We start from the raw sequence: 15,493 nt of genomic DNA, 5'->3' as shown, positions 1-15,493 counted from the left end.
AAGTTTCAACAAGCCAAATGAAGCCATCAAATACTTTGAGCAATTATTGAGATCCCCTAGATCCAATAATTACACATTTGGAATAGGGTACCCAAGCACTAAAAAAGGAGAATCATCCAAAAGTGTAGATGAAAGGAACAAAAAAGGTAAGAACTCTAAACCTATTTGTCATAATTTTGGTAAGAAGGGACATACTACTAATGTGTGTAGGAGCAAGACTACAAATCATAATGTCAAACCTAAGAACATGGTTCACTACCAAAAGTGCAATAGGAAAGGTCATCAAGCACATGAATGAAAAACCAAGACCATGCACACACAAATATTTGAATAAAATATTGCTACAACTGTCAGAAGTATGGACATATAGCTTTTGAATGCAGATCTAAATGTGTGTGGTCATCAAATAGGCAAAAAGATATAAGGAACAATGGCAAATCCTATAACTAAGATTATAATACAAGGTATATTTTTCATTATTGGTAAGAATATGGACATGTTCTTAAGAATTGTATTAGGAAACACTTCAAAGGTAACTACCAAAGATGGTTAAGCCAAATCACATGTTTTAGCTATTTGAAGACTAGTCACATCAGTAAATATTGTCCAACAAGGTCAAAAGCACCAAGTTGTGAAGTTGAGAAAGGTAAAGGCAAGGTAGACATTGAAAAAATTAGACATGAGATGAATAAGACATTGAAGAAAAAGGATGATTGCAACACATCAAATGGAGAAGGGATCACTTCACCCAATGGGTCAACTGAGCACACCTCATCAAATTAGGCAATCAAGAGGTATGTAAGATTGATACATAAAGGTTACAATATACATTAGTTCCAAAAGGATTTAAGTACTAAAAGAACTACAGTAGCATGAATAAAGATGCAAGATTTTGATAGGAATTCAAGATATATCTTTAAATTTTTTATGTTAATGCCAAGCATGAAAAGTTTCTTATGTATGTTGAGCTAATAGACTAGCTAGTTGATACTAAGCTCGTAGTGGTTACTGAGTGATTGAAATGTTAGTGGTTGTTGAGTAAGTTGAAAACTAGATTATGCCATGCTTATAGCTGTGTAAGAACTCAACATTAGTTATAGGGTTTTTGAAGGATATTTGATCAATTTTAGCTCATTGCACATCATTTCAAATTTGAGAAAGAGAAAGCAGAGAAAAAGGTGATCTAGAAATCCATCCAAAGCAATTGTAGAAGATTTTAGCAGAAATCCTACATCATTTCATCATATTTTATAAGGTATTTATCAAGAGTCAAGCTACATAATTTTAAATTTTGTAAACCCTAGTTTCTCATTATGGCATCAAGTTCAAAGAATGTAGAAGGAAAGGAAGTTTTGAATGTTCAACTAGTAAGTAATAAAGTCAAACAACTCATTTTTAAATCTGTTCTTTATATTGCTTATAAGTAAGACCCTCCTAGTGCATTGTTGATGATTCCATTGAATGTGATAATGGTTCAAGATGTAAGAAAATTCTACAACTAAGATAGGAAGCATTGGTGATATAGAGATTAGGGAAGCTTATGAAAAGCTTTGTGATAATGGTGTTTTGAAAGAAAAATTTGAAATCATTGAAAGAAAGGGATTGACACAAGTCCTACATTTTTTGAATGTATTCAAAACAAAATGGATTAAGATAGTGCTCACCAACATTGACAATGGTTCACTATGGTTGGACAATGGATCTATCAAAATTAGTAAGAGAATAATTCATAGGGTTACTTGCTACCCACCCCTAGATCAGCCTAAGATACTAAGAAGTGACTCAAAGGAGGTGATTGAGAAAAAAACATGAGTTGTTTGGAAGAAGAGAGACATGCCAATTGACACAATCACTAATCCTTTGATAGAATTTTCTATAAGGGTTATATCACACAATATCTATCAATCTAGTAGATTAAATAGTGTGCCCTATATAGCTATGGATGTTGGATACAAGATTGTCAAGAAAGATCATACATATGATCTAGTAGAGCTACAATTGTAACAACTGATGGAAAACCTTGGAGCAATAAGGAAAACCAAGAGTGCACAATGTAAATTCAGTTCCATATTAATATGCATATTCTTTTATGTGAAAAATACCTTTCCAACATTTGGAACATTTGCATGGAAAACCAATAGGTCAGTAGTTGTGTAGATTGGTGAACACATTGAACAATTAGGTGAGAACATTGAATCTGTGATGTATGTTTTCTTGTGGATGCTGACTACACTTTTGTATAAGCTGCTACACCAAGGCTGAGATGGTTGACGCCACTTGGTTATGAAATAAATGTGGAGGAAGCCTCTATAGCCATTACTTCTTTACTATTAGAAGAGGTAGATAAAAGTACAAAGGTATTTGGAAATTATGAAATGGTAAAATCCAAAATTACCATGGAATTGAAGATTGCCTCTACCATAAATAAAAAGGAGAAGATAGTGAAAAAGTTGGAAGAAAATTTTGGAGAGACTGTTGAGGAGGAGGAAGAAGAAGAAGAAGAAGAAGAAGAGGAAGAGGAAGAAGAAAACCAAGCACAAGCACCTCTTGCATTAATACAAGCCATGGGAGAAGAATAGGAAGAGGAAGAAATTGAAGGTTCTAAGGGAGAAGAAGCCAAGGAAGCACCTACTCCTATCGAGCCAAGGAAGAGGAAGGCTAATCTCCAACTAGTGACCAAAGCTAAAAAGGTAGCTAAGTTGAGTCATCCCAAGCCCATTGCACCTACCACAAGGGCTAGTACACATACAACAACTAAAAAGGATAAATAAAATACCAAACATGTAGAGAAAGGAGGTCAAGTGCCAAAAAGACCAAGAAGAAAATATGTTGCACAAGTCGATTTCGATGAAGAGAAAATAGTGTTAGATGACATCAACCAATTTAAGGTGGTGAGTCATAGTCCTCTTTCAGACCTTGGAAATCTATGTGAAAATACTAAGAATAGTGTAGATTTATCAAGATTTACACATGTTAAAGTGGAGTAAAATAAAGTAGAAGAAGCCATATATGTTATGATGGAAAAATTCAAGAAAACTCCACTAGAGATTTCCAACTCAATGCCAAAGAGTCTATATGACATAGTTGAGCAAAAATGACACTATTGTCTAAACCTAGAAAGACAAATTAGGGAGACCACTCTGGCCCAAGTGATTCCTAAACTAACTAAGGAACAAATTGCTAAGGATGTAAAGAAATATGAAGTTAAGTTCACACCTAAATATAGAGCCTTTAGCATTTTGCAAAATAATATTAAGGATGTTGTTAAAAAGTCCACACAGATATCGAAACTCACTTATGGGTTGACAATAGTAAAGGAAGGAGAACCTAAACCCATTGAAGTGAAGGGTGATAAAGAGGATGATGACAAAGAAAATATTACTAAGGGAGGAACTAAAATGAACATAGATGACAAGGCAATAGCTGAGCCAGAGTAGTAGCAAGAAGAATAGAGTGTGCAAGACACACAATTACCAAGTGTCATTCCTCAAAATTACACAAGTGAAATAACTAAATAAATATCTATCAAGGATGTTTATGATCTATCAACTTAGAACATCAATGGCCTTATAGAGGATGATTTGAAGAAAATATTAGATCAATCTACAATGCAAGCCAAACTTTGTGATAATCCTATTTTGGTCAGAATGAATGAGCTACAAAAGTTAGTGATTGATACTGCAAGGGAAAAGGTGAATCCACAAGAACCACCTTCTATCATTTCTCTAGTCACTAATGTACAACCTTTGGTCAAAATAATAGCTTGTAAAATTACCAAGGTTGATACATTAGAAAAGAACATAGTGAAAACACAAGTTGCTATTGTAGAACAACAAGAAATAGGTCTGATAGAGTTATTTACACCTACAACACAAGATCAAGCTACAAGTCAAGTTATTGTGATAGAACAGGGAAAGCCTGAAGATATAGAGTAGACACCCAAAATGAAGGAGCAAACAACCATCCAAGCCCTAGTAAACTTACTAGCATCTGGCACTTCTTCCACAAACTCTTTAGAAGATGAGCACAAATGCAACTCCATTGCAGATATTAGTGTCAAGCCCAAGTTCATTAAAGGAAGAAGAAGTCATATAGTATGGAGATGTGAGCCTTGAAGAAGAAATCATACAATAACCATAGAATAGATGGGCATACTACAGCAAGCCCTAGCAAGGAAGAAGCATCAAGAAATACTTAGATGGGAGCATAGGCAGAAGCAGGCACTACAAGATATTAAAGATATCTTTTTTGATGCATTTAGTCTACCAAATCCTAATGAGACAAGCCCTGATAGAATAATTGATGGACATAGTGGAAAAGGTCAGTAGCAAAAACCAAGATACAATTGCCAAATTACTTGAATGGTCAAAAAAGAAGTTTCAAAGAAAAGTCAATGAAAATATATCAAGTGATATAGCACAAATACAAGTTGCATTAGCAAATGAAGAAGGTACTTGAGAATATATTCTCATTATACACTAAATTGTGCAATCCTTCACTCTTCACCCAAGAGACCAAAAGTCACATCTTGAGCTTAGAAAGTTAGATAAGTTCATTAGGTGCCAAACTACCTATAAATCCAACTCAAAGTATGATTTTACTTCAAACTCAAAGTCAATTAGTTGTATTGACATTAGATGAGGCTAACATTAGAGCCAACCTAAATAGCATTTAGGCAACTCTCACCCCCCATATGGAAATTTTGCACAAGGAATTGGGCTATGCTGAAACCTTACTAAAGAAAGACTAAAATATTTCTACACTAGATGGTCTAGTTCACCTTGCTTCTAAGCTAGCAATCCAAATCAAGTCATTGGATGTAACATGTGAGAACTAGGATGAAACTCTCAAGATAATATTAGATTTCCATAAATATTTTCTAGACAAACACACTATAAGTGTACAAAAGGGGGAGAAATATTTTGAGGACGAATAAGAATAATATAAGGAAAATAAGAAATGAGGGAGAGTAAGCAAAAAGAAAAAAAGGGAAAATGAGAAACATAAATAAGATAAAGGAAAAAGTAAGAAAGAACAAGCCAAGGGAGGAGCAAGGGAAGAAAAAGCATAAATAGCATGAAGTCAAAGAATACCATATTTTGGATACAAAAAAAACATATCAACTCAGGGCAAGTTATAAAATTTTTGAGGTATACAAGTTATTACAAAACTTTGACATTTTTTGAATTTTTTTATATAAGCCAAGTTAAGATATGTTATGCTCATAAAAGAAAAGGATGTTAAATGCATACTCAAGTTTGTTTGAAACTCATGTTAAAGAGGGAGATTGTTGATCACAGATTAGTTTTAACAAATGAGTGTCAAAACACTTAAGTTATTTACTTAGTTCATGCCAAAAAAGTAGTACATGCTAAGTACAACATGTATATATAAGAGCATGCCAAGTCATAGTGAGTGCCAAGCCACTCATATGTTGAGTCACTCAAGTGCCAAGAAAAAAGACTATGCTAAGTGATTTAGGTGCTGATTAAATAGTGGATGTTGAGTACTACAGATGTTGAGTCATAGTATAAAGATTAGTGCATGCTAAACATTAGAGACTTCAGATGCCTAATAAAATAGTTTTGACATATTTTTTTTGTAAAGGCACAAACAACTATCTAAATCATTTTTTAGCTGACTTAAGGATGAATTGTGATACTTTGGAGATAAGGAAAAATCTCAAGTTGGATTCCCTATGCAATTACATGTAGCCAATTGGAAAATAGGAAGGATTAAGCAACAAAATAGATGAATCTTAGTCATAGATTCATACCTAACCCTAAGTCACCAAAGTCTTCTTAAGGAGGAAAACCCTAAACTTTATATGAGTGTTGAAGGAAGAAGAGGATAGTTTGCATGTGAAAATAGAGTATTCATAGTGATTTAGAAGTTAGGAAGTGAGATTTCATTGCAAAATCAATTAGAGTAGAATAGAGGAAAGAAGAGGATACAACAAAGGGACATCTAATCAAGAAGGATCAAGAAGACAATTTCTTAGAGGTGTTCTATTATCACGCAAGCAAGTGATAACCATAGGATCAAAGCTAAGACATTCTAATAGGTGATTTCAGTCAAAATCTCTTAACAAAGTAGTCCTAATAGGCTATATGAAATCCTTTAATAGGGTGCTTGGTTGTAAGTTAAATTCCTTTGAATAGGCACACTTCTAATAGGGTGTTGAAATCCTCTAAGAAGGTGAGACCTAATAGTCTTTATAAATCTTTAATAGGGAAGACCTTTCATAGGGTAGATCATTGTTTCATGGTCAAAATATTGTTACCTTCATTGGATACACTTTATTACTATAACAGTGAAGATTTGTGGGTGTCATTTGCACCCCATTTTTACCTTCTCATTGGAGGGTTTTTGGGTAATCATATTTGGTGTCATGTGTTTGTGAATACTTATATGTTTACATGTTATTTTAGTTTGCTCATTGAATGCATGAAATATATGTGTGGTGAAAGTTTTATGGGTCCATGTTTAACTACTAATTCACCCCCCTCCTTATAAATTTACCTTTCCTATTGTAATTCCAACATGTTTGTAGAACTTTTATTTTATATAGGTACATCTATTTGGACTCGGTGGCTCTTTATTTCCATTATCTATGTTAATACCTCAATGACTACTTCCTAAAAATGTGAACATTCAAACTTTGAATGGCTAACTTTATGCAATCTTCAAAATTCTAGAAGAAGAAAAACATTTGGATCTTCTTCTTCACCTAGGCATTGTAAGTTTGCCACCATGATATCTATGAATTGCATCATAGTTTCTTCTTTTCAGATGGGAATCATGGATCTTTCACTGTGATCAATTAATGCTTTAGTTGAATTGTATCAAAAGCCATTACTTTATAAGAGCCAAAATTTGATTGTAAGAATGCAACCTCATTTGGTGCATTATATTCAGTAAACATAATTTTTAACTTTGGCTCTGCATCTATCTTGATCTAATTATTCAACCCTTTCCATGGTAACCACAATTGTGTGAAATCCATAGAAAATATCCTCTTAGGAATTTTGTGTATTATCTACTTAGAAGCAACCCATATGTCTCAGGAATCTCCACCACATGTATGAAAATGATATCTTAAATTCAAGGATCAACAATTAATTATATCTAAACATCTTTCAACACACCAATAATATTTACTTCCATATTATCCAATTGTATCACTATTTGATTAGAGGGATGAAGAGTGACTCCCAACCTTTGTGCTATCAAAAGTGGCATAATATTACAAGAATCTCCTGAATCAATTAGGAAATTGTGAAGATTCTTCTTGTATATCCTGATACTAAGAAAAAATGGAGGCACCTCAGCCTTGTCTTTAAATATAGTTGGCATGTCCTCTAAAGCATTAACCTATTGTGAGACTATTTTTTGAGGAATAGTATTCACATTAGGGGTTGTCTTTGTATGATCTAGGGTTTTCATCAGTGTTTCCTATTTATTATGACAATTTTGTAGTAGGTCAAACATGGACATGTTGGTCTTTGTTCATTTCAAATCTTCCACTACACTATACTTTTTAGTTGACCATACAGGGTTCTTCAAGATTGTAGGCACATTCCCTTGGTTCTGATTTTTTTTCCTTCCATACAAGGTTCTGGTTGGTATTGGATGATTAATTGCTCTTGGATCTAAAGGAGTTGGTTGTAATACTGGAGGAATCCCATTTGTCATAGGTTATTTCCAACTTTGTCAATTGTAAGTATTTTGATTGTCATTTTAGAAAGACATCTGTTTTGGTTATGCATTTGGTTCTTGATTGAATGGAAAAGAAAATTCTTCAGTCACTTGTGGTTCCACTATTGTGTTCTCTGCAGGGTCATAGGATTCTAGTAGCATAGCATTGAAATTCACAAGAAGCTCATTACTATTTCCTTGTGAATTTTGATTCACTTATTGATTTCCATTATAATATGAGCTATCATTATTAGGTACATTCTAATTATTGTCACACTAATTGATGTCCACATAATGAGCATTATTGCTATTATTATTTGTAGGAATGCTTCCATTGTTTGGATAAGTGTTCCACTGATGATTCTATCTTTGGAAATGATATTTGCAATCATTTTTGAAATTACAAGTGGGAAGATTTACTTCTGGGGGGGGGGGGGGGGGGGGTGAATTAGAAGTAACTAATTTCAACTAAAATTTTTAACTAAGATCATTCACATGCATCTACCATATCTAATTAACATAAAAGTGAAGACATGCATGAAAATAGATAACACAAGATTTTTGTCCCCTAGAAACTCTCCAAAATGAGAAGGTAAAACTGGGGTGGGGATGACACCCACAAATTATCACTACAACAATATGTAATTGTTTAAGGTTACAAAGTTTGACCACTTCCAATGGTCTGCCATGTGAAAGGCCTACCCTATTAAAGGCTTTACAGCTTGTTAAAAGTGACCTGGTTAAAGGATTTGCAAATACTCACTTGGAATGTTAGCCTATTAAATGATTTAGCACATTGTTAAAGGTTTACAACATGGCTATTAGACCAACCTATCATCATACGATTTTCATTCCTAATACAATGGCTATAAAGTATTAGAATGTGTTGATTTGATGACTTACAAGATTTAATTGTTGATTCTAGATCCTTGTTTTGCTTAATTTGATCTAATCCTTCCTAATTTGATATGTCTCTGCTCAAACTGTTGATACCTTATTCTAACCAGCTGGATTCTACAATGTTGTTCTTCATTCTTGAAGACTTTATACCATTCTAAACTTCGCTAGCATTCTCCCATATAACTCTCACTCATGCATTCCATATACCTCTCTTACACTCACACAAATTATGGGGTATCAACCTCCTTTTAAAGGCTTTGAAGACATAGGGTTAGGTATGAATCTACAATTAGTATTCATCCATCTTTCTCACTCAAATATTTACACTTTTCCTATTAGTTTCATGCTTTCTCCATTTTTCTTATTCGTTGCATGCTGATTACATAGGGAATGTAAAAGATTTGATCTTATCTTTTAGATCCTCTGAGATTCATCTTAAGTCAACTTCAAAAATGGCTTACATCTGAGTTTATGAAGGCAAAAACTCATATGTTGATCCTGTGTTACTTGACACTTACTGATTGTTGATGCTCAAAACATATAGGAATTTTATCTCACTTGGCTCCTATAGTAACTTTGTCTTTCTCAACATCTATACTTTACTCGACAGCTATAGTGACTCGGTATCACTCATCACTCAACACTTGAATCTTTCTTGGCACCTAAAGTTCACTCAACACCTATTGAATCTCTAGCTCAACACATACTATAGCTCAACATCTATATTATACTCAGCATCATCTTGGAAATTGGTTAAGTGTGTTGATACTCAATTGTCAAAACCAATTGAAGAGCAACAATCTCCCCCTTTGACATGAGTGGAAAAAAACCTTAACTAATCATTATGAATCTGATCTCTATAAGTATAAAACACATCTTATTTGGCATATGTACAAAACTTAAAAAACTTGTTCAAAATTTTGCAGAAGATTATATACCTCAAAAACTTGTAACTCCCCCTAAGTTGATGTACCATAACTGTATCCAAAATTCCTTAAGCTAGATTTGTCTCATGCTATTTCCATTTTCTTCTTTATCATTCCTCTACTTGTCTCTATTTCTATCTACTCTATTTCTATGTCTACTCTGTTTCTATGTTTACTCTATTTGTGTGTTTGTTCCCCCTTTTACACATCTCCTTATAGTTTTTGTATCCTTTTGGCTTTATTTCCTTATCTCTCCTAAAAAATTTATTACCTCCCCCTTCGGGTATATCTCCCCCTTTGGGTTTCATTTATTATCTCTCCAATTTATTATATCTTCCTCACTCTTATTATCTCCTATCTTTATTATATCTCCCCCTTTTTGACACTTATGTCAAAGGGTACTAAGAATGAATTGAATACTTAGCCAAAAAAAAATTATTTACCTCCATTATAATCTTTAGAGAAGCATCCCAATTGTCCAATGCTATTTCTAATGCTTTGAGTTGGATATCTATCTTTTCTACAAGATTTACTAGGCCTTCTAATGTAGAAAGATTAGGATCTTTCTTTGAAATATTCTCTACATAGGCTATTTGTTTATGCAATACTTCCAAGTGTGGCGTGATTGTAGACTGTATCTATATCAATTTGGCCTTTATATTAGTGTCTTCTACTATTAATATAGTTAACTCGTTTTGAGTGTGAAGATTTGTGGCAAAATGCTTCTCACTTTGAGCTAGATCTTTAGGCAGTTGTGTGCTTGATACTCTAAGGTTCCTCTTTAGACTCAATATTCTCTAGCTAGTCTCTTGTGTGAAATATGAAGAGTCACATAGTTTGGAGTGCAATGATAATATGTTCTCAACTACTATTTTTACCTTCTCAACTTTCTTAACCAGTTCCACTTGGGATAGTGCTATTTCACTAGATATTTTCTCATTGAATTTCATTTGAAATTTCTTCTTAGACCATTCTAGTAATTTGACATTGGTATCAAGGTCTTCATTTTGAAACTAGTCCATTATGTTGGATAGTTTCTCCATGATGGGCTTTGTTTCATTAGGTACTGGCAAGTTGAAAGCATCAAGGAAGATGTCTTTGATTTCTATTAATGCTTGTATTTTTCTATACTCATTTCTGAGTATCTCCTACTTCTTCTTCTTCTCTAGTGCCTCTTGCACTTCATTAGTCTATGCTAAGTTCATTTTTTTGTAGTCATAGCTTGTTATGACTATTTCTACATCAAGTGTGAGGTCTCTATAGTGAAGTACCCTTGCTACCTTGGTAGAGCTTGAGTCTAGTGCTGAAATTTGTAGTGGTACTACATCAGTGCTCAGCTTCTTAGTAGGAGTCCCCGTAGTAGGCAAATTTACTAGAGTTTGTATTGCCTCTTGCTCTCTCCCCTTAGGGGTCTTCTCCTCTTCCTTATCTGATCAAGTATAGTGATTAGAGGAGATACACCTTGGCTTTGTGCTATAGGAATAGAGGTGTTCCTTTGTCCTATTTTCTCCTTTGCTAGCTCCTTGATATTTGCAGTTACTATCACTATGGAATCAACCTTAGCAGTTGCATCTTATGCTTGTTTCTCTTGTGGTTGATCACTTGTAGCGATAGGAGGTAGTGAAGGGTGTTCTTGTGTATTCACCTTCTCCTTGGTGATTTTAGCTACAACCTTTCGTAACTCTTCTACACTCACCAAAGTTGGATTGTACACAACTATGATTCCAAAGTTGTTTGGTGAAGGATCTTTCTAAGATCTTCTGTAGTCAATGAATTAATGGTCTAACTTGAAGTATTAGGAACATCATTCAAAATTATAATTTCTATAGATGTAGGTGTTTCATGTGGAAAACTAGGTGGTGGAAATTGTGTGTCTTGGACACTCTATTCCTATTGCTACTTCTCAGCTATTGCCTCATCACCTTTTTGTGTTTCTTTCTCCACTATTACCTCTTCCTTCTCTTTCTCTCTCTCTCTTCTTCCTTTTCATTTTCCTCTTCTTCTTCACCATCATTTCTTCCCTCTAAGGGATCTTCTTGTCCTTCCTTTACTATTTGGAGACCATATAACTTTTCATATGAGAGTGGATTTCTTCACAACATCCTCAATCTTTTTTGTAGAATGCCAAAGGCTCTATATTTGGGTGCAAATTTACTCTCATTTTTCGTGCTAGCCTTGGTTATTTGAACTTTATTTAGGTTAGGCTTTACATGAGCTAAAGTTGACTCTCTTATTTCTTTCTCCATGTTTAGGCAATAATGCCATTTATTTTCAACAATGGAGTATAGCTCCTTAGGCATGGTGTTATCCAGTTCAAGTGGAGTAGTCTTGAACTTGGCCATCATAGCTTAGATAGATTCTTCCAATCTGTTCTACTCTTCTCTTGTCAACTTATTAAAATCAATGATCTTTAATCTAGTTAAATCTACATTATCTCTAATGTTATTACAAACATTTTAAAGATCAAATTTAGTGGTGTGACAATCACTCTGAATTATTCATTGTCTTCTCTTCTTTTTTGTTGGCACTCCTTGTTGTATAGCTTTTTTCTTCTATTGTGCCTTGGCTACTTTTTTTTTTTCCCTTGTATCTACCCTTGTGGTAGGTTTGGCTAGGATTGGCTTGGCCTCTTTCTTTTTGCCTTTTGGTTGTGTAGTAGGTTGTTTAGGTGCCTTCCTCTTCTTGGGTTCTAACTTTGGTGCACCTTCTTCTTCCTCAGCATCCTCACCCATGCCTCGTGTTAGTGCTAATGGATCTTTCCCTTGTTCATCTTCATCATCATCTACTTCTTCATCTTCTTGTTCCTTTGCCTCAGCTACCCCTTCTCCAAATTTAGCTTTGAGTTTCTTTACCAATTTATCCTTTTTCTTCAATGTGGAGGCAATTTTTAACTCCATATCTACCTTTGATCTTACCAAATCATATGTCCCAAAATGTGGTGCACTCTTATCCACTTCTTCCACTAATAATTTTGTTATTTCTACAAATGCCTCATCAATGCTTATTTCATAACCAAGTGGTCTTAGCCATATAACCGTTGGTATGGTTGCTTGAATGTAAGTATAATCAATATCCAAAAGAAAAAATACATCATTTACATGTTGTTCAACTAAGGAAACAAGTATCCTCATTCTCTATTTCATAGATTTCTTGAAATCTTCAAAGTATTTGGTCATAAGTGTTCCAAAATTAGATCCCATTCGTTCAATGTATTCATTTACTTGAGCTACTATGGAAGTATTTTTTTTCTAGCTAACTTTACCAAAGGATGGAAATTCATTATGTACATAGAAAAATATACCAAAATTTTTTTTACCAAATTTGTAATGTGCTCCCTTATTTCTCCTTATTGCTCCTAAGTTCTCATTTATATGATCCTTTTTGACTAATTTGTAGCCAACATGTACTACAATGCAAGGAACACTATTGAGTATTCTAGATTGATAAAATTTGTCTAAAATAACACTAATAACAAAGTCAACAAGAGGATCTTGAATGGTATCTATATTCATTCCTCTCTTGTTCCATTTGGCTCCTATGATCTTCTCAATTGCTTCCTTTGAGCCATTTTTGAGAGTTTTAGGCCGATCTAGGGTTGGATACCCCGTTACCTTGTGAATAATTCTCTTTGATATTTTAATTGGGCAACCTTCCAACCATAAACTTCCATCATGAATCCTACTAAGCACAATTCTAATCCATTTAGTTTTGAAGATAGTGGGGAATTCTACGGCACGAGTCAAACCCCTCCTCTCAATATTTTGATATTCTTCTTTCAAGACTCCATTTTCACATAGCCTATCATAATCTTCTCTAATCTCCATGTCTCCAATAGCACCAATCTTACAATTATAATATCTCCTAACATCTTGCACCATAAATACCTTGGGAGGAATAATAGATAAGGCTCTGATTGGGTCATTTTTGTATGCAACTTTAGGGATAGGCCAAAAATCTAGTTGCTTAACTTCGTTTGACATTAATTGGACCTCAAATTGCTCTTTCTCCTAAGGTTTCCTAGAACTGGAGGCCATTTCTTCTATCTAAGGTTTAAACATGAAGAAATTTGAAACTAAATAGCTTGGCACTAGTGTAAATACCTTGAAATTGATGAAATTGTGCTAAACATAGAAATTTGCTTAAATGTTGGAATCCCTTCTTGGAAATCATTTTGCACTCTTCTTCATCTTTGCTCTTTGTTTTTGATGAGGAAAAATGGTTCAAAATGTGATCACATACCCTTATTTTGCAGCATTTAATGCTTAGTGCATTTATAGCTGTCACTCGACTTCTTAAGCATTTTTGCATTACTTGACTTCCATTGTCTTTCAACACTCAGCATCCACTAGAGTTTCCCTTACTCGGCTTCAACTAGATTTTCTCTTCACTCGACTTCCACTACTACTTGACTGCAACTAATCATTTGGCTTCTACTAACTTTTGAAATCAACTCTACATGTACTAGAATTTTACTCAGCATCTGAGGGCAACTTGGAAAATTTTATGAAAACTTAAAAAATTACTTTGCATCTCTATTCATGCTGATATATCCTCTTCAATACTTGTTTGTCTTGGAAATGATGTATGATAAAGCTTTGTATATCAATCCCACATACCTTCTTTTACTTAGTTGGATGAAGTGTGACCACTTGACCTTTTAGGTGAAGTGATCCCTTCATTGGATGTACTACTTCCATCTTTCTTCTTCCATGTTTTATTCATTTCTCCTCTAACGTGTTCACCATCTACCTTCCCTTTTCTTTTGTTGAACTTTGATTTAAGTGCCTTTGACCTTGTTAGGAAATTTCTACTGATATGACCAGCCTTCAAACAATTGAAATGTGTGATTTGGCTCAACTATGTGCTCTAGTTTTCACTAAAATGTGTTCTTATGCAATTTTTAGTGATGTGTCCATATTCTTGATAGTAGTGATAGCTACACCTAGTGTTGTAGTCCTAATTACAGTGATGTCCATGATTATTTCCCTTTGCTAGTTGATTAGGTGTCCACATAGGCTTTGATCTACACTCAAAAGCTCCATGTCCATACTTCTTGCAATTGTAGCAATGACTTTCAAATCTTAGTTTCATAATGGTCCTAGTCCTGTAGTCATGTGCTTGATGTCCTTGCTTGTTGCACTTGTGATAGTGACCCATATTTTTAGGTTTGTCACGTTGATGGGTGTTCTTTCTCCTACACACATTAGAGGTATGTCCTTTCTTAGCAAAAAAATGACAAGTACGTTTAGTATTCTTACCTTTATCACTTCTTTCTTTCATAATCTTGGATGATTCTCTTTTTTCAATGCTGGTGTATCCTAGTCCTGAAGTATCATTGCTGGCTCTTGGTGATTTTAGTAGATATTCAAAATAATTGATAGCCTCATTTGGTTTTTTTATGCTCTCTACAATTTCCTTCTCTCTCTTTAGGTCATTTTTTAGTTGTTCATTTTTCATCTTCAGTGTGGAGATCTTAATATCCTTGACATTTAGTTCATGATGTGCATTCATCATCTGACTTAGGGTGTCTAGTTGCATGTTAGAAATTCTTGCAAGCTCAATTAAATTTTCTTCTAGTCTATTGGCAAGGTTTCTCTTTTCTTTTTCTAGCATAGCCTTATCTTCAATGGCTCTTTTCTTATGTTCAGTCACTTCACAAAGCATCATGGCTTAAGATTCTTGCTCAATTTTGAGAGTTCTGATCTCTTCTACCTAGACTCTATTCTTCTCCATTAGATCTTCTATTGCTACATCAAACTCTTTGGAATCTCCATTTGCAATCACTTTTGAGGTGTCAATCTCCTTATATTGTGTATCATTATCAGCTATGGCAATCTCTCTTCTTCTCTTTAACGATTTTCTCAATTCTTCCCTAGCTTCTTCAAAAGTATGTAGAGTGAGTTATACATCAATCACCTGGTTTTCTATGATCTTCCCAAGTTTTTAGACTTAAATTTCCAAATCTTTTC

The sequence above is a fragment of the Cupressus sempervirens genome, chromosome 5 (genome assembly GCF_028749045.1).
Source record: "Cupressus sempervirens isolate cs-2001-9-10 chromosome 5, ASM2874904v1, whole genome shotgun sequence".
NCBI classification, from domain to species: Eukaryota; Viridiplantae; Streptophyta; class Pinopsida; order Cupressales; family Cupressaceae; genus Cupressus; species Cupressus sempervirens.
The sequence above is the reverse complement of the archived record's forward strand: the minus strand, read 5'-3'. Positions refer to the sequence as shown.